Below are 20,621 nucleotides of genomic sequence, written 5' to 3' on the forward strand. Positions count from 1 at the left end.
TCTCTATAGGGCACCCTCATCATATCCAGGGAGGGCAACTTTTACATGATTTCTGGCTTTATGAGGTTTAGCCAGATCTTTGGCATTCTTAGATAAATTAATATTCAATTAATTTTTTTAAAAACACATGACATTTTTCTAGGTGGTATTAAAAATTGATCAGCCAACTATTACCACAACTTACACCTCTGCCCAGAGCATTAGTTCATCTCATCACTATACACTTTGGAAAAATGTTGGAGTTAGTCCTAAGCCACTCCTGCTCCATTTTAATTCATTCATCAAACAAGTCATTCTGGTTATTATTCCCTCTGTCCGTTCTCTTCTCTCCCCACATCTTCCATTTCCTTCCTCATGTCTCATGATGTCAATTAACAGAGCCAAAGAAAATAAAAGCATTTCAGATTTGTTTCAGGCAGGAGGGGTCAGCCTGAATTTCCAGAGTACAGCTCAGTCCTCCACCACACACACATTTCCTCCCACTCCAGGGATTGCATTTCATCTTCCATTCATCCAGCTAAGGAGAACAGAGGCTAATTTAGGAGCCTCTTTATGCCTGTACATATTCAGCCAGAGGGGTCAGTGTTGATTGATGCAAAGACACTCTGTCCTCCAAGAACTCACCAAGTCCCTGCTGGTCCAGAGAGTAGCAACCAACAGTAACTCACCCTTTAGTGCCTGTGCATTTCTGTGCCTCCAGCAAGAAACAGTCAATAAACACCAGAGGCAACTTATGTTGCCTTAGATCACTAATAAACGTCTCACACCACCACCTCAGAGCCCTTTCACAAAAATGTATTTCTCTATATAGATAGATGCCAAGCCCTAGCAGCCAATTACTACAGAAATGGCTCACAGGCTTGAAGGAAAAGGCAGGGAGAGAGAAGGGGCCCTCTCCAAAGACAAGAGTTATGTGCTTCCTCCTAATAAATATTGCTCCCTTTTGTTGAGAGCTTCCTCTGAACCAGACACCTGGGATAAGACTTAACCTACGTTATCACACTCATTTCTCACAATTCTGGGACTCGAAAAGCTCTAGCCCACTTTACAGATGAGGACACAGAGGCTCACAGAGCTTGAGTAACTTCTACTTTCTGTTTCTTCACAACTAGGTGTGTTGTGAAAACAGCTGGTAAATTCCTGGATGCCAGGCAAAATTCAGATTGATGTCTGAATTGATGCCTGAGAACACTGTCACTCCTTCCCAGTGAAAAAAGGCTCAGTGATTCGGGTTACACTACAGGCTGCCAGAAACATGGCCCATTATATTCTGCCCACCATCTAGACATCACCCCTTCCAGGGCCTTCCACTTTATTTCAAGGGCAAGTGTCAAATATCCTGGCAAGTTTTTTTGGTGCCACAAAGTGTTGTGTGTTCACTCTGTGATATGCTCTGAATAGGTATAAGGGAGTGAAGTGTTACCCAAACAAACAAACAAACAAACAAACAAACAAACAAACAAACAAAAATGATGGCATTGTCACAGTCTTCCACAATTATTTTCAATCATGCAACATTCAACAAAGCCAGTTCCTGGGTTAAATGCTAGGAATAAAGAGCACACACATGCGTGGGCCATGGCGTGTATCATTCATTCTTTCTCATTTGTTCTGTGCTCTATCTTTACAGCCTTAGGAGAGTCATTATCTCCATACAAACCGCCTTAGGCAGATTTATGTGGCAGGATGTAGCACCTGCATTGACCAAAAATCTATCTGGCTACTAACTATAGAAAAGCTAATGTCTCCACATTCTGAAAAAAAATCATACAGCTGGACACTGGTTATGGTCTGATAGTTTAGAGCTGTCAATTTCCCACTTCATCATGCTTCTCTCTTGCAAGAAGTGAACCACAGATGATCACAAACTTTTGGCTTTTTTCACCCTTTCCTGGAAACTCACAGCACACGGACATTAAATATCAACGATAATTGCTTATCTCTAATATCTGTGCCATGAAGGACCCTGGGGCTGCTGCCTTACATTGCCTCTAACTGAGCTGTTTTGCAATATTTCTGAGACATAAGGGGCAGACGTGAGCCATCTCCTCTTTGCAAGAGAGCAGAGAACCTCCGGAGGCGGTAGATAAAGGCTTGGATTTGGGGTAAGGATCACCACCCTTTTCTGTTGTGGAGGAAAATAACCTAATATTTTGAAGATAATAATATTAATGATAATATCTTATATTTCTACAGTGCTTCCCTATTTTTCAAGTACATTTGCATCTGTGGTTTCATTAGCACTACACACCAAACTTTACATTCATATAAACATGTTGATATTATTCTCAATGATACATCTCTGTATTTGATCACCATAATCAGAAAGGGAAATGGTGTTCTCCTGTTTATCAATGAAGAAAGTTACGGTTAGAGAGAGTAATTTTCTCAGGTTAAAAAGCTAACATTCCAATCAGATGATTCATTGCAAAGTCCAATGTTTAGTACTTTCCAACAATCTTCATTTGGTACATGGGGAAACTCAGGCCATTCCCTAGGAAATCATGGAAGAAATAGGTCACATGTGCTTATAAGCCATATGTCCCACCTCACGGACAGGTCATTGTTTTATGTGGGTATGGCCACTGAAACCTTGCCTAAAGCATTTGTATGAACTACAAATCCAGTCCGCTTCCAAAAGCTAGACTCTTAGAGAGGGGTTTCTATTGACACTTTCTCTGCATGTTTTGTTATGCTTGTTTTCGTTGGCCTAGAGAACCAGTAACAAGGGACAATGGAAAGACTTTGAGCCAAGGGTGTTCTGTTAACACCCTTGGGACAGGGGTGTTTCACCCAGTAAGCTGCCACTTGAAAGAACGTCTGCTGCACTGTCTTGTTCTCTCTTGGTTTAGTTATCCCTGAGATAATAAATAAAGGTTCATTCTGTTGTGTCCAAAAAACCATTTTCAGGAGACCTGCACTTGCTGGAAGTCTCCCGAGCCTCCTTACTTGATTACAGTCAGAAGCTGTACATTTCACATTAAATTACAACAAATAACAAAAATGAAAGGAGAGAGGGAAGGTGGAGGAATGAACTAGCCAAAATGGTATTCATGTAAAGAAGTCAATGAAGAAAAATGGAGCCTGAAAAACTCCACTGCTACTGGCAGAGATTGATGTTTATCATCTCAACTTAAGGTAAAATGAGCCACAGTTAGAATTCTTAAGGATGACAATTCCAGGTCAATTTTGTCTAGAGTATTCTGATGTAGTTATGACCAGATTAAACAGGAAGATGTTTGAAATCCAGATCCAAATTTGCATAGCTCTCAGGTTGTGATATGATCTCTACTTGGTTATATGACGACATATGAAAGACATGAGGTATAGATCTTAGAAGGTGGGAAGAATATTTATTCCACTGTGCCATTTTCCTTCTACCAAGTCCTGCCAAGAATCACGTGTCATTTGAGCTCAAAATTCTGCTTGCAATGTGTCTAGAGAAACCTATTGGAATGCAGATGGATGGAAAAACAGGAGAAGAATTCTTGTAACACATTTCAGTGCTTGTAAGATAGTTTAAAATTAAATGGAAGGATTTATGGACCAGGATTATAGTGTGTCCATTACCAAAGTGATTTCAAATAGAATTATTATTATTCCACTAAAAACAACTTGAAGTCAACAGTTTAACAAAGCCCGAGAACCACTTTGGCCTACTTGATACTACTTTTTGTCCGTTACATCTTCATTACATTTGCCTGATACAGTGCTATCACCTATTTCAGCTACATTAAATATTGCTGGATCTTAGAATAGCATTAAGATATTTGATAAGACAATCTAACTTCACTATCTAGATGCTGAAAGGACATTTACATTTACTGTGCTTTTTCAATCCTATTAGCCAAAGTAATATATTGTACAGTAAAATATATTGTCTTATTGTAGTACTCTCATCATGAAGAAACAATGAGCACACAGAAAGATAATTCATATTATATTGTCTGTCACTAAAGGAGGACTCTCCAGCAAACTCAAACCCAATTTGGATAAAATAAAATATTTGGTGCCAAAGAGTTAACTTATCTTGTGCCCAAACTAGTTACATCCACATATTAAAAGCCATTATTAACTAGGCAAAGAGATCTGGGAGAACAGAACAGATAATTACAGTATAAGGGACATTTTTGCACATGGCATTAAAAACACAATTTGGTCATGAGGCTATACCCTAATATCACTCTTCATTTCATTTTCCACTGGCCAGCCATAAGGAAAACTTTCAAGTCTCAAAAGGAACTGGAGCTACTGGGTATTTCCTTAAAACTGTGACAATCCCTTTATTTAATAAATAAATAAATAAATAAATAAATAAATAAATAAATAAATAAATAAAGGCATTCAGGAATGATCAGTGGAAATGTCTCTTAAGGCCATTATTTTTAGCTGAGCGTTGCTGTGACTATTTCCATGGCTAAACCATGAACATGTTTTCTGCATAAGCCTGGTCAGCTCGTGGCCTTAATTAACTTTCAAGTGGAGAATGCCGCAGTTTACCACTTATTAAATATCCACCACACCAAGTTACAGTTTTATGCTTCCACACCTCACTTAGTCAAGACACCTCGAAAAACCCACAATGCTGAGTAAGTGGTGATTTAAAAACACGTACCACATGTAATTATCAGACTGAATACACAGGCTGTGAGGAAAGTTTACTAAAATCTGGGCAGCTTTCATTTCCAGATTGAGTGATATAGTTTGTAAATTGAGGCAACAGGATAAGTCACTCACAAAGAACAGAATAAGTTGTTTTTCCTCATTCAAAGGAATTCAACAAATATTAAGTCCTTGCTTTGTGTTCCAGATACTGGGTAGGCTTCCAGATTCCTCATGTCTTCGGATTGCAGAAGGGGGAAATAGAGTTCAGGGCTTGGTGAAAAAGGAAGAGTACAGTCTCAGTATTCAAGATTTTTAAACAGTGTGTGCCCTAAAGAAGAAGAATCAGTGTGAAATTACTCATCAAGTTAATCTACTCTTAATAACAACATATAAGAGGACTAACCAAACTCATTTCAGCAAGCATTTTATTCATGAGGGAGATGATGCACTTTGAGATCCAATCGAGACAGAATTAGTTTTTGTGATTAGCTAGGTTGAGTGGTTAAGGTATAGTAATAATGATATCATTATTTCTTCTCCCCTCTCTTTCATACAATACTCAGAGACACATTCTCTCTCTCTCTCTCTCTCTCTCTCTCTCTCTCTCACACACACACACACACACACACACACACACAGACACACACACACACACACAAACACACACATCCTTCTTCCTCACCCATATCTGTTTAAATTTGGCTTGTGAATTTTCAACTAGTGTTGTCTGTTTTAACTTGTGTACTCCCCGGGGGGGTGGGAGGGAGTGAATTCACCTCTTGTTGAAATTCCACTGTGTATAAAATGGTCTTGGAATTTGAAGGAAGAAAAAAAAATCTTTCTACAAAGACAACATGTGAAAAGGCCAAGGGAGAGCATAACTGAAAAAATATATAAAAATGCAAATTTTCCTAAACTTCAGCTTTGGATGGACTGAAGCATAAGTGAGAACTTCAACAAAGCAATAGAAAAAGATGACAGCTCAGAGTTTCAGAAATTTAAGACAGCAGCAGGATTAGACACTTTGGGTTGTCTTCGCACACATTTCTTATGGGAGTTAATTCCATTTGACATGCAAGACCAAAGCAAGATTACAGAGGCATAGCCCCATGGCGAGGTGTATGCTGTAGCTAAAAGCTGGGATTTGAATAATTGTGCAGGCTTACTCCAAGAATCAGGCGAGAACAGAATGAATGGATTATTACAAGGAACTTTGTGCATTTTTAACTGCTGGACTTAATAAAATACCCTCTATGTGAGAGTAATGTTATGGTCGTCTGCACTCACTCTAGCTGAAGTTTGTAGTAGGATCCATCAAAAATGAGAAGAAAAAAAACAAACAAAAATCCAGAAGCTGTTGAAAGTAACAAAGAGAGAGGGAGAGAGGGAAGGAGGGAAGGAGGCAGGCAGGCAGGGAGGGAGGGAGGGAGGGAGGGAGGGAGGGAGGGAGAGAGAGAGAGAGAGAGAGAGAGAGAGAGAGAGAGAAGGAGAGAAGGAGAGAAGAAGAGAAGGAGAGGAGAGAAGGAGAGAAAGAAAGAAAGAAAGAGAGAAAGAGAGAAAGAAAGAAAGAAAGAAAGAAAGAAAGAAAGAAAGAAAGAAAGAAAGAAAGAAAGAAAGAAAGAAAGAAAGAAAGAAAGAAAGAAAGAAAGGAAGAAAAGAAAAGAAGAGAATTTTGTCATGAATGACTGGGCTTGGGTCATGCCGGTATGATTTACAAAGGAACAGAAAATTTGGAAAACTTGAGATCAACACATTCAAACGCCCAAAAAGGTAGATGGAATTCATTTCCTGTGCAAAGAAGTTTGAGGAAAATGGAGAGTAGAGTTCAGGGAAAGTGGGCCACAAAAAGGTGGATTTTTATTTCACTATTTCAGCTCATTAGGGAGGTCATTTGTTACTGAGAAAAATTACTAACCCACACATCATTTTATATATATGTATAAATGTGACCTCTTTCCTTGGAATCTGTGAAAGTACTTGTCTGTAAAAGACAGAAAGAGTAACAGTTCGAAAGACTTCTCACTGCATAATTAACTGTCCAGTGACAATTATTAAAATTCTTTATATAATTCTTATTTAGCACTCATAAAAGTGAAAGATACAAATGCTGGACAATGCAAAGTTTGGAGAAGGTTTAAGAAGGAAAGTCAGTCTTGCAATTGCTGAGAATTATGAAAAGGTGCCCATTAACAATAGCCAAATAGATATTTCAATTTAAAATCCACTGATTCAGATCTGAAATGACTTGATTTGATTTTCTCCCTTAAAATAGTCTTTATCTCCTCTCTTCCTGAAAGTCCACTTCTTCTGATCGTCCAGCAGCCCTACCCAGCCTCTGGGGAAAGAAGTCAGCCCTGGAAAAGGAGAAAACTACTCTGGGGTCATGGCACCGGGGCCGTGCGCCCTCTGCTGGGAAACCAGTCTGAGGTCCAGTTTGGGAAAATTCCCCCCAGACGGTCCCCAGGAAAGCAAGAGATGCACGTTTACAGTAGTTAAAACCTCTGAGAGGAGTGGCATCTCTTTCTCATCGCTGCTACCGGAGATTAGAGGGATGTGAGAGGGTGTCAGCGCTTCATTAAACCGGAACTCAAACGCAGCTTTCCTCACAAAACATGCCTGTCAACCGCAGCCTGCCATGTAAAATGGCAACAGGAATGATGAACGCATTACAAATTTGTAGACCCTAAAATTAAACTCCACCTCATTTATTTCATATTCCAGCAGGCTGGGGCTGGCTGACATTAGAGGCACACAGCTTTCCTGATAAGCTCTGTGGTTTCCTTCTTGCCGAAAGGATTTGTGCGCTGTTGGAAGTACTTGGTCTTCCTGAAGCCCCCTTTCTGTGTGGTGTGGCTAGGAAAGAGGAGGCAAGTTGCAGTGCTCTGCAGAAGTTCGGAATTGTAGCTCTGGGAGGGAAGCAAATGGATATGCTACCACAGGAAGCCAAAGAGCTGGTCTTTACCCCTTTGTCTCTGTGCATCATTTATATCCGTGCCACTACGTGTGTGGTTCACAGACCACTAGCTCCGGCATCACTGGGGAGCTTGTCAGAAAGGCAGAAGTTCAGGTCCCACTTAGCACTACTGAGTCAGAATCTGCATTTTGACAAGATTCCCAGTGATTTCATGAGTACATTCAACTTGGAGTCGCACCAGTGTGGACATTGCAAGAGCTAAAGCACAGCAGAATTAGAGCATCGAGCTTTACATGTGGAAAGAAGCCTAGACACCACCTCGCTGCTTGGACAAGGAAACTCAGGCCCAGAGAAGAACATAGCTCCTTACACATCTAAAGCACAAACTTCACACAGGCCTGAATTCGGTTTTCTCTGAAGGCAGGATCACAGCTATGACAGGCTTTTGCAGTTAACTTCGTTACATACCACGAAACCAACAGAATGTGGCACCAGCACTACAGTGATGTAGGAGATTGTTCTCATGTGGGATGAACCCTGTCTTCTAATCAGCTCTGTACTACTGACATGACTGGTCTAAATTCTTCAGGAATTGACATAGAAATGAGATTCTGATATTCCTTTTATTCACATAATGATTGATGAAACACATGGGAAAAATAAATTGAATTATGTTATAATCTCTCAGGGAAACATAATTAAGTTGTAAAGCATTCCCATGAAATCCTAAAAGCCTTATATCATCTAGACAGTGACTTCTACTACATGATCAATAATTATATTAATTAAAGATAATTATTTTGATAAGATGATGTGACTTTGGGGCTCTACTTATTCTTGATCTGATGTATTGATCCAAGAGTGAAGACTTGGTTGGAGCCAGAGCTAGTAATAAAGAATTATTTTGAGACCCCAATAGCTCTCTATTTATGCTAACTTGTACTAATTTGTAATTTCTGACCACTAATTTGATGTTTATTCATACAATGCAACGGGTAATACTTGTGCAAGGTCAACAGAACATTCCATTCACTATTCTTAATTCTGTATCAACTAGAAGCAAGCTATCTTCAACAAGTAATAGATAATACGTATATGAAATATAAAAGCCAATATTCCCTGAACTTTCTAAATTCCAGGACATCCAATACATTCTTTGTGTGTACATAGGACACTCAAGCACATTTATGGCAGCTCTAGCCCAAAGTTAACTAACAATGCTCAGAAAGTTGGTGTGAACATGAACCCTTCCACATTCATTATTTTTCTCTGCAAACACCTGATTGTGAAGATTAGGTCTAGAACACAAGTCTGACTTAACACATGTCAGGCAAAAACTGAGATTTCCAGTTGATTCTCTGCACATTTCAGAGACACCTCAAGGGGTATGTACCTTCACACTTTCATAAAAACATCAGTGAGCAACAACAGAAAGTAAAGAGTGAGATAGGGATGTAAATTAAAAGTAATAATGCAAGGAATTACACAACAAGTACACCAGATTTGTAATTTTTTTTTTAAGGTAACAACCACTGTATGCTGTTAACTTCCCTGAATTCTCTACATTATTCTAGATAACTTGTTGGGTTGTTTTAACATTAAGGGATAATACAGTTGGAAAAAAATCACAATTAAGGTAGTAGGAATGAAAGCCTTACAATTTCACATTATTTCATCAGAATTTCCTTAAATTATTGTAAAAGATCTTGCTGATATTATGCTCACTATACAAGAGGTTATAGATTTTTCTATCAATGAGGTAGAAAGTGCAGTAATTAAGAGCCAACGCTTAGGAGCCAATGCCACCTAGTTTGAATCTTGGATCTGTCACTTACCACCTATGGCTTGAACAAGTAACATAACCTCTCTCTGTGCCTCAGTTTCTACACCTGTAAAAATAGGGACAGTGATGGTACACACCTAATGGAGTTGTAGTAAGGATTTAGTTAATTAATAAGCATGAGGCAACTGGAACACACGCAAGATGTACTAAGCACTCAATTTATAATGACTATTGTCAGAATTGCCTTTATAATTTATATAGGTTGACTTATTCGTGGCCATATTACAATTTATTACAGAATAGTCTTCTTTAAACTCACCTGACAAGGGTTCTGAAAGCCAAGTTTTAGTCGCCAGATTAAACTCTACTTTTTTAATAGAATAATTTAGAAAAAGAAGACGGTATTTATAGGGACTTGAAAACATAAAATTACCCATGTTGTCATTTGACACCACACACACACACACACACACACACACACACACACACATACGTACATACACACATGCACACACATAGGGGTGTGTGTGTGTGGAGAGAGAGAGAGAGAGACAGAGAGACAGAGAGAGAGAGAGAGGCGCAAAGAACAGTAACACCTCACAACCCAATGCCAGAAGTTCCCCCACGGGGTGTTGCCATAAAGGAAGCTAAATGTGACCCAGTATTCTAGTGAGAGGTCTTACCATTCAGAGCAGAATAACCTGAGAACAAAATAACACAGAAAGCAGCCCTGAGGTTCCTTTGTCTTTCCTCGGGTAAATCAATTCTGTTATTATCCACAGCTGGGTATAGAATGGCAAACGAACAGCGTGGCTTCAGCCAGCAATACCTCTCAGAGAGTGGGTTGCACGGGTAATATTCCACACCCTGATTTACTCAGCATTGTCAGAGAGAAAAGGAGAGATCCATCTTAGGTAGGAAAATGTATTCTAAGGAACTGTTAAGACACGAGAAAAGAGAAGAGGGAAGAAAGAGGGCAATATTGTCAGGCCTAATATCTTCCCCTCTGCTCTTTTCTAAGGGGATTGTTTAACCATATTTTCTATGCATGGGAGGAAAATATGTGATGCTGCAAATCAGAGACAAATAGAAAAAGCTTCCCAAAGAAAGTAAGCAGAATTGCGAATGTGGCATTGTGGAACCCATAAAATAGACCAACAATGATTGAAAGCAAGAAAATGACTTGATCTTTCTTAAAACTACCACAATTAGGCAATCGAGCTAACTAATAGGATCTGAGAAGATGTAAATAAGTTTTGTCTTTTTTGTTTGTTTGTTTTTTTAATTAACAAAGGAAGTAAGAAGACAAATTTCAGCCCGAATGAAAGAAGGGAAATGATTCCTCCCCAAAGGCAGAGCCAAGATTTTTCAAATGAGCTTCCTCCTAAGAGATAGAAGTAAAATATATGAAGCAAGATGACATAATGTGCTGTTGCCTAAATGTAGGCAGTGATGGTATCCTATTCTACAGATCAAGCTGTGAGTAATTGAATGCAAGATAAAGCAAAAATATAGAAAAGGCCACTCAGTAACAGAAGCATAAAAATGCAGTGTGTGTAACAGTACGGAGCAGGGTACAGCTCCGTAGAACTGATTAATAAGGAGAGCGGTGAACAGAGCAGAGTGGATTTGCAGCGATTAGGATGCAGCAAGCTTTGTCCAAAAGATTGTAAAAAGTTCTTATTGGCCTTGAATCTGAAATAAGGTAAAAAACCTACCTCCCATCATGAACAACCCTCTGTGATCTTTCGGTATATCTTCGTCAAGAAACTTACCTTTTCCCATAAGCCATGTTAAAAAAAAAATTTACAATAATCTTTGTATTCTCCTATGCAAATCATTCTGTATGGCATCTTTCCTTTCGGATGGGGGGATAGGGTGAGGGAACAAATGGTACTATATGCATGATGTTATAGCGTGACAGAGACAGACATAAAAATAAATAAATAAATTTTAAAAAATTTTGCTTCATACACAACATCTGAGCTCTGGGAAAACACAGAGCTTGACAAAGCCTAAAGTTCAGGTTCCAAGGTGAACAGGAACAAGAGTCAGAAATGTGGATTGCCAAGTGCATGTCAGAAACTTGGGCATTTTATACTTCCAAACTCTAAGAACTCTACACCAGACCTTGTTGCATTGTGAATGACATTGTCACTTCCTCCATGTTCCAGGCAACATAAGATCATTTTCTGAAGGAAGAAAGAAAGGAAAGTAAAAAAATCCAGCCTACAAGTGCTCAAATATCCCAAGCCAAAGATAATGTTTAAGAAACACAGAAGTACAGGCAACGACTGACAATTGCCCTGGCTTGAGCAGGAGGAAAGCACCTTGGTCTGTGGGCTTCTCTGGGATAATCATCTGATAAGACTAGGGACCATCATTACAGAGGCAATTAAGTGTGTAGCCCTTCGAGGCTAGGAGAGCTACTCAGCCAAGGGGTGGTGGTCCCCTCCTTTGTTTTAATCTGAGAGTTCTGAAGCCACTTCTGTTGGCAGTGCTCTAATTTGTTCTGTGGGGATTTGGGAGATCCTGATGTCAGGCGAGGTGTTTGTGTCTCTAGTGATGAACAGGAGGGGGAAAAATAGTTCTTTGACCTTTACCAAGGTAGACATCTATGCCACAGATTCAGAAGCAGAAGGCACAAGGGCAGAGAAAAGCCAAAGGACTTCTGCAGCTGTGTTCATAGACGGCTCCCACTGGGCGCTCCTGGGAACAAATGATGACTAATTAGGCTGGCAAGGCAGAAAAATAAATAAATAGAAAGAGGAGCAGGTAATTTTAGGAATGCAAATGCAACTCAAAATCAGGAAACCTTGGCCAACAACAGTTCTCAAACCTCTCACTTGTTGCCAGGGGAGGAGGGAAGATTTCCATGCAATAGTGCAGCGTGGATGAAGAAGCAAGGAAGCTGCTGAGGCTAGGGGCGTGGGGGTGCGGGAGGGGACACTACATAGCTCAGGGGCCTTGAGCCCATCTGCTTCTTTCTTTCATTTTGACTTCTTTGGTGACATTTTCCCTGTGGTTTTTAGGGAATTTTTTTAAAAAAATAGAAAAAAACACATATAGCTACTCACATATTTACTCATAGGTTGATTATATTATTTTCTATAAACGGAGATTTAAAAAAAGAAGAAAAGTTTAATTTGTAGTTTAGTTTCTGGGCCTCCCTTCTGGCTCACCAATGAATCTTATATACAAAGCTGACTGGAGGGAGGGGTGGGATTGAATAACAAATTTATGTGATACAATCACATCATTTACAATCACATAATGGACCATATCCCAATTTTCAAAAGGCATAAAGTATCCTCATTAATACGATAAGTGCAGCAGTCAAATCAGCACTGTGATTTTATCAGGGTTTTTGACTGTACATGAATTAGAATGTAAAATGCATACAGAATTTTTAATGGGAAGGCTTTAACATTCACTGAATGTATTTCTTACTGTCATTTGCATCACATTAAAGTGAAATTCTACATAAAAGGATAAAGAGAATATGTCCTAAATTACAGTTTTTCCATAGTTGTCATGTCCACACATAGAAAAACCTGATTCATAAGCTTGAACATGATCCTAAATCTGAAAATCTCCACCAGTTCCCTATTTGTTTCTGGGTTTTGTGTGGTTGTCAGGACTAAGGAGAACTCAGTAAGGTCAGGTTGTCAGGACAAAGCTAATAAAGATCTTGAGGGTGGACAGGTTGGGGGGCGGGAGGGGCGGCAGAGGATGATTGTATCGTTGTCTCTTACTCTAGTAAGCTATTACACTGTGAGTGCATTTTTCATTCCATACCAGGCTACTAAAGTCGGTCATGTTTTTTAGAAGCATATTGTTGAGCTTTCAGAAAGCTTCTCTCTTCAGTTTAGTTCACATCGGTAGAGTTTCTGGACCTAGACAGAATGTTGTGTAAGTCCAATTCTGTATATTCTACCAAGAAAGAGTATGTGTACATTTGCTCTGTACATGGGATATATATATATATATATAGGAAATACTTGCTTCATATCAAATCTGTGCATATCTACTTGTTTGGTGAAATATGATTCATATTTCAGAATTTAATCTCAAAGAGATGGTACTTGGGAAGTATGCTTGGAGATTTCTATGCACTGGGGCAAAAACTCAACCTGCCATTTCTCATTAACCTTACATCACACACAGAGAAGTCAATAATGGTACGTAACAGTTGATGTAGAATGCTGGGAATCTGAGAGTGTTTTGCACCCTTGAAAAGGCCATGGTGTCTCCTGCCAAGATAATATCGCAGACTAGGAATGGTGAGTACTTCCTGCATACATGCTGACTACCTGTCCACTGGCTAGCATGACTGGTCCATGTGTGGGAATTCATACTCCAAATAAATGACTTAACTCTGCAATCATTTTAGAGTTTAAATAAAGACTATGCTACCATTCCCCCAATAGAAACGCATGCATGGAACTTGGGGTAAAATAGTTGAAATTCATAGCAAATCCTGAAAGTGCATTTTACTCCTAGAAAAAAAGAAAAATAAAAAACATGTTATGTATGCACAAGGCACGGCCCACACAGAATGAATGGCTTTCAAAATGGCCAGTCTATCCATTTTAATCATTTTATCTTTAATAATTTGTTTAATCACATTATCTTTGATAAAGATCAAAGACTGCACAGACTAGTATAAGGCATTGATGGCTACATACTGTTGTCAATTCGGCCTCATCTCCTTTAAATATTTGTAGATTGTATATATCTTATATCACTGTCAGGAAAATGCACCAATGTCCTTTCATATCTGGAAACAGTTTTAAAAACATTTGTAATGACCAAAGATTTTATCCTAGAGCCCTTTCTTTCCCCTTCTCTTCCTTCCCCTCCCCTCCTCTTTTCTTCTCTCTCTCTCTCTCTCTCTCTCTCTCTCCTTTCTTTCTTGCCCCTCCCTCTCTTCTTTCCTTCATATTTTTTGTATTAACATAAGAATTGGAATGTGATCTGAAAAAAAAAGATATGTTCAGGTATTTGGTCCATTTTCATCCATGATAAAATTGTTCTCTTTAATACCTAAAATACTTCAAATGACAAGAACCCTGTGGAGAAGCCATTTAAGTGTTTATAGATCTTAAAATTAGCAGAAATTTCCTGAAAATAATATTACTCGATGCAATGATTTCTGTCCCACCATGAATGTGTATTACCATTGCAGACTTCACAATGCCCTTTAGTGGGAAGTTCACCTGTTGGAATCCTAGCCATTCACTGGCCGGGAAAGCATTCACAAGCCCCTCCCTCTGTGTAAGGAGCAGGTTGCTCACTTATAAAATGGGAATACTAATATTTACATCACTGACTTATTATGACTATGAAATAGGATGATGAGCATCAAGTATCTAGAGTAAATTCCTGACATACTGGAAATAGTTCATACAAGTTTGATACATTACACAAGAGGTTTTACTTTGTTTTTGCCAAAAGCTAAGAGTGTTCCCACCTTTTTTAAGAATCAAATTAGATGCTGCGAAACCTGACTTCAATCCATGGATTTCGATCCATGATGACTGTGTAAGTCCAGGTAAGCGAACCAACTTTTCTTCTCCGATAAAATTAGAATAAATACCTTTAACTTCCCTTCTAGTCCCCACTGACTCCCTAGAGATATTACTAAAATTCAGACATTCAGAGTAGTATATTAGAGCCAAGAGAGACTATGTTCCTTTTTTCTTATTTGATTGTGTTTAATAAAAATGCATATATTTAAGGTATATAGCATGATTTGATACGCATACACATGGTGAAGTGATGACTACATTCAATCTAATTAACATATCTTTTCCTCACATAACTATCATTTTGTGTGTGATGAGAGCACTTGAAATCTACTCTCTTAGCATAGTTCCAGTATTCAATACCTTATTTTAATTAAAGTCATCATGCTGTACATTAGATACTATGTTCTATTTTGCTTATCAGGAACCAAAAGACAAAATTTACTTCAAAATCTTCTATCACACTCTTTGTTTGTTTTTTTCATAATTTGATTAGGAACATGGTTACAAGTTGATCACTTGAGCTGCTGTCTCTTTGACTGAAAAAACAAAGGAATGCATAAAGTTTTCTAGTTTTAACTCGCCTCCTATGATATTTGTAGCATAATACAAATATATTTTTACTAATTCATACAGAGAAAGAGTGTATTCTTTCTGTGATAATGTGCCTGTAGAAATAGTAGCAAAATGGATTAATATTTTCTCAAACTCCACATTTGTTGCATAATATCACGTATGTCTAAGGCACTGCCTTCCACTTACAGATGAAACCAGTAATCTATCTCAGTGGAATTAAATTTATGCCACTATCTCTTCCTTCCTTTTAAATTCATGTTGTTTGTTTTGCAGAGCGTTATTACCCATGTTTCATTGTTTTCACATTTTCTGCTCACAAGAATGCGTCTAATATTTACAGTATATGGAAGTGTTAAACTTATTGGCAAATAATTTTAAAATGCTTGAACTTTTTACTTTGCATTCTCTTTTCTTCCTTCCTGCCAACCCATATATAGGTGTAACATTAGCCTCAGGTAAACATACAGGTCAGATACATTACAATCTCAAAGACTTTGTGTTTCAAAAAATGTCTGATGCCATTTAAGTCATTGAGGCATGATCATCCAACTTATGCTACTCATCATCATTGTTCCATCTCTTGTTGTATTGGAAAGAAATGGCTAATTTATAATATCTGCAATATTTCTACCTAAATTTGCTAAATAAGACGTCATTAATATTGCTGTCACCTTTCTTTGAGGCTTGGTCTACAAAAAGATAGGGCATGGAGAATGATCTAAATCAGCAACTAACTTAACTACACTTGGATTTATGTATACTCCTTTAAATTCAATTGTTCAAGTTCAAATTTTTCTCAATAAAATTTATTTATGTAAATAGACAAAGTCATAGGTTTGGTCCTGGCAGAAATGAGGACTTACGGATTTCTATTAAACAATTTTAAAAAGTAACAGAAAGGTTAAAAGCCTATACAGTCACTTCATTCATATATAGCTTTATTTCAATCTCACTGCTTATATAACATAGTTGTAAATGATAAATAATTTGGGTCCTCATGGCTTCATCTACTCTGAAAACTTAGATTTCTCTGATGATGCTTTTTAAAAATCTTCTGAACATACTCTAAAAAAGACTTTTTTTTCATTCTCTCAATCTACCAACCTCTTTACCTTGATCAATTCACTTTGGTTTACACTAATGCTTCAGTTGCCCTTTGAGAAACTATTCTTCAGTATAATACTTTTTATCCCATACATTGTATTGTGATTATCTTTCTTTCTGTACACATCTCATCTACTCTATTCTTCCATCCTTTGATTTTTGAAAGGCTATGAATTATGATAATAATCAGGCCCATCGATGATATGTCCATCTAGGACCAGGGAGCTAATATACCTAGGGATGTCGTCTGAAGATTTATTAGGAGAGGTAGGTTGTGACTCACCCCCTGCCAAAAGACTGGACACAGAACTTTCCCTCACCAGTGCATTCATTCCAGAGGTGCTTTGGGATGCCCTGAGGAGCAAGAAAAAAGCAGGCTCTATTCATTGCATTGATACAACCCTTTTCTTCCAAACAGCTCACATAATATTTGCAGATGCTTTAATTGGAAAGAATTTACAGAAACCTTTTCAGATTTCACATTCCCTCCAAGCCCCACACCCTGTTCTACAGATGTGAATTGTTCCCAAAAGTATCAAAGTGCTGAAGAGCAGAACTTAAGCAAAAAAGTATGCCTATTGCTCCACAACTTCTGTATTTCTAGACTGTGCTAAAACCCTGCACCAATGAACTTCTATAGTCTGCTTATTCTGTTGATCAGTTCCCACTTTCAAATATGAAAAAGGCCAGGGAAATGTGTGCTCTTGAATTCTCAGCTTCCCAGGTCATGAAACTGTCCTTCTCCTTATTGTGAGTAGATTTGTGTTTTACTCAATTCTATAGCCAACAATCTATTTCATAGTTAAGTTACACTGTGAGGTATAATACCTTGAATGTATTTATGTGAAACTGTGGTGTTTTCTTTCTTACCCTCCCACAAGAGGTATATAGAAGAGAACTGTTGTCGTTACTTATTTTTATTCCTCCTGTCGACATCCAAAGAATTTCTCAACTAGTCAAGTTGAAGCATGTATGTCCTCGCAAAATTGCTACATATTCCCTTCTTCATTCCAGTCAATTCCTCTTTTACTCTAGACACCGGTGCATTGACACTGACCCACTGAAGTTCTCCTTGTGAGAATTAGCCTATCACATTCATTTACATCCACTTAATTGCTGCTGCTATTGTTTCCTCTGTTAACCTCCAGCTAGGGTGCAATTCACATGAATGCTGGGGAAGCACAACCATTCCATTAGTTCTGCAAAGTAGATTAAAATAGTCTGGCTAATTGGAGACTGTCCATACGACGACTGCCTTCCTTCTAGCTCTAGGTTGAGCAAATGTCCTATCTTCAAGGGAGATCTCATAGATGGAATATGGAAGGCTTGATTGGACACAGGCACATTTTCTGAGCATGTCTGTGTAGAAGACAGTGTGCTGGGCACTATGCCAGCATTTCTCATCAATCTGGTCTCTGCCTGCAACCTGCAACTAGTCTTTTGATTGGCAGTTTATTTTCTTCCTTTTCAGAAGGAGCACATGCACTCTGGTGAAACTCTAACTTGGTATGTGCCTAAATCATTAATATCCCCAATTGGTAGAAATTGCATTTTGAAACACAAGCACTAAGAAAAATGCTTATGAAATAGTTTGTTTAGTTTTGGGGGAAATGAGAATTAAGACTATGGCAGTCTCACTTGATCCAAAACATAATATTCATGTTTAACATAGCTAATTTATTCAGAACTTATCATTGATGTGATGGCAAGCTGGCTTTGGTCACTAAGCCTTTGGATGGTTGTGGGCATTGAAGACCCAAAGCTTTCCTTGGCAACATGTCATCACTATGGATGTGTTAAGCTCAGGTGTTTTAAGATGCTCAATTATATTTTATCTAAAGAATATGGGAAGCTTCCATATCTACTCCAGGAATGCTAAGAAATCTCAAATTTCTTCACTTAAGCTACATGCTTACCCAACATGGCGTCAGTCAACCTCTCCAGCACATTTTCTGATTCCTAAAATCCAGCCACTAGAAACTCATAACCCTTCCTCAAATGAACTATGTATTTTTATGGCCTGGTGTCTTTACGTTGCTATTCTGGCTACCTGGGGTTTCTTACAGGAATTGTGGACACATATAGAAAGAAGTGCTTATGCGGACTCAAGGCACCAACATAACAAATGATCCAAAAACATGCCAGATGCTGTACATCACTAACATCATCTAATCATCCCAACAGACAAGTGGGAATGGTGCTTTCATATCTGTCTACTGATAGACTGAGGCTCTGAAAGGTTAAGTGACCTGAGTGAGGTGACATAGTAAGTAGCTAAGCATTGACTTGAAACCCAGTTCTCTATGACTCCAAACCTACTTCTTTCCTACCACATCAGGGAGGTGTTCCCTCAGAAGAGATAGCTTGAGCTGAAACTTGAAGAAGGTATAGGAGCTCACAAGACAGAAAGTTTAAAAAAAAGTGAACATTTCTGAGGAGGAACCCTCCCTGTCTCGTGCGGGGGTTAGGTATTACACCAAAGGTAACAAGAGCACCTAGAGGTTGATCGAGGATGAGGCAGAAGTGATAGAAGTTAAGATGACATGATGTCTCTGAGGGCCACATCAAAACTGGCACCCATGCTCCAGCTGGAGAATTCCAAACAGCTTGTGGAGAGGATGAGGGAGACACTCAAACTGACGGCATTCGTGGACCTAGGACTGAACGACCATACTGCTGACTTTCTCCTCCGAAGATGCCAAAGGAGAAAGCATTTCATTACAATGACTGTGAAGGCGGCAGAAGGGGTCATTACAACAGGAGACCATAAAGTAGATACCTTAGGACAAAATAATTTGGCTATTCATCAGTGTTTTGTCCTTCTGACTCTGTGTTATCTTTCCATTATGCATAATGGAGAAAAGCAAGAGAGAGAAGGAAAAACCTGTTTGGGATAAAGTAACAAAGTAAGGATTACCCCTAACATTTGAAGGGCCTGGGGGAAGAAATCAAAGGGAGGCCCACATACTACATGTCAAAATATTTTAACATTACACATTAAACTAGAAAACTATTGACTAAAATAGATTCTGTCCTCTTATCCTGATTAATATACTGGAATGACAACCTAGAAGTCCAGGTGTCAATTTAGAATCTCTGGTCTCCTTGGAGTTCTATGCGAGAAGTGGCAAAAGAGGGAAAACCTGACCCCAGCGGTTGACAAACCTCCTGCTCTTCCCACCCCTGCCCTCTAAGGGTCCTCACATGTGGGTGAATACAACTTCCTACATTTTCATGCTCAGCCTGCACTCAGCTCTCAGATGTGCTGAGGCCATTGGTCAGGTCCACCCCTAAGAGGATAGACCAAGGGAAGGGGCCGATACAAACCCTGGAAGTGGATTTGGAACAACGAGGCAGGAATTTGGGGGTTTAGTATACCAAAGCATGGCATAGTTGGAGGCAGGTGTTCAGGATCCAGTTGAGAAAGTCCTGGGTTCTTTGGGCACTTGACCACTTAAGGAGGACTAAAAAGGGTTTGAGAAGGAACAAAATGAGCCCGGCAAAGCACAGGACTCAAGGCATCTTTTGCCTGGGTCTGAAAACAGTACTGTACAGAGTACTATAAAAAATGCCTTCCAACAAATCCTATGCCCTGTTTTGGCACCAAAGTTCCTCCTTATGTTTCACTAGGCCCATAACATTGCACAGCCTCAAGCGGCCGCATTCATATCAGAGCACAGGGCAGCCCTGCATTAGGCAAAGTCAGCTTTTCAATGAGAGTCCTTAAAAAGTCGTCGCAGGTTTTATAGATAACCTTTTAATTTTCAAACGCTCATGAAATCTACATTGTCTATACCTACCAGCGCATACATGAATTTATTTGCCATTAAATAAATTTTTAAAAATTGAGACTGTTTAATTTCTCCATTGCCAACACACACACACACACACACACACACACACACACACACACCAACAAAGAGACTTTAACCAGCTGTTCAATACTGTGCTGATTACTAGTAGAATTCACCAGCAAATTGAACCTAAGGAGCTAGGCCTGTGCCGTAGCCCACTCATCCAGCTACAGGGCTTGCGCAATCCGAAGACTCTCAATCAGTCCACGATGGAGAGCTTCCTCTGCAAACTCACTGCTGCCTTAGCCTCCACATGT

At 39.0% G+C, this 20,621-nt stretch overlaps 1 protein-coding gene across 7 annotated transcripts in view; it reads right to left on the bottom strand.

Moving 5' to 3' along the window:
* LOC308505853 (uncharacterized protein) overlaps nucleotides 1-20,621 on the bottom strand; it is a 614,997-nt gene that overhangs the window by 72,806 nt on the left and 521,570 nt on the right. Inside the window, exon 4 of one of the 7 annotated variants that reach the window (XM_081068609.1) lies at nucleotides 16,794-16,864. The exons of the other annotated variants lie outside the window; for them this stretch is intronic. The gene's annotated coding sequence lies outside the window, so the exon portion shown is untranslated. The remainder of the gene's footprint in view (nucleotides 1-16,793; nucleotides 16,865-20,621) is intronic. 7 annotated transcript variants of the gene reach the window in all.

The sequence above is a fragment of the Rhinolophus hipposideros genome, assembly GCF_964194185.1.
Source record: "Rhinolophus hipposideros genome assembly, chromosome: 12".
Classification (NCBI taxonomy): domain Eukaryota; kingdom Metazoa; phylum Chordata; class Mammalia; order Chiroptera; family Rhinolophidae; genus Rhinolophus; species Rhinolophus hipposideros.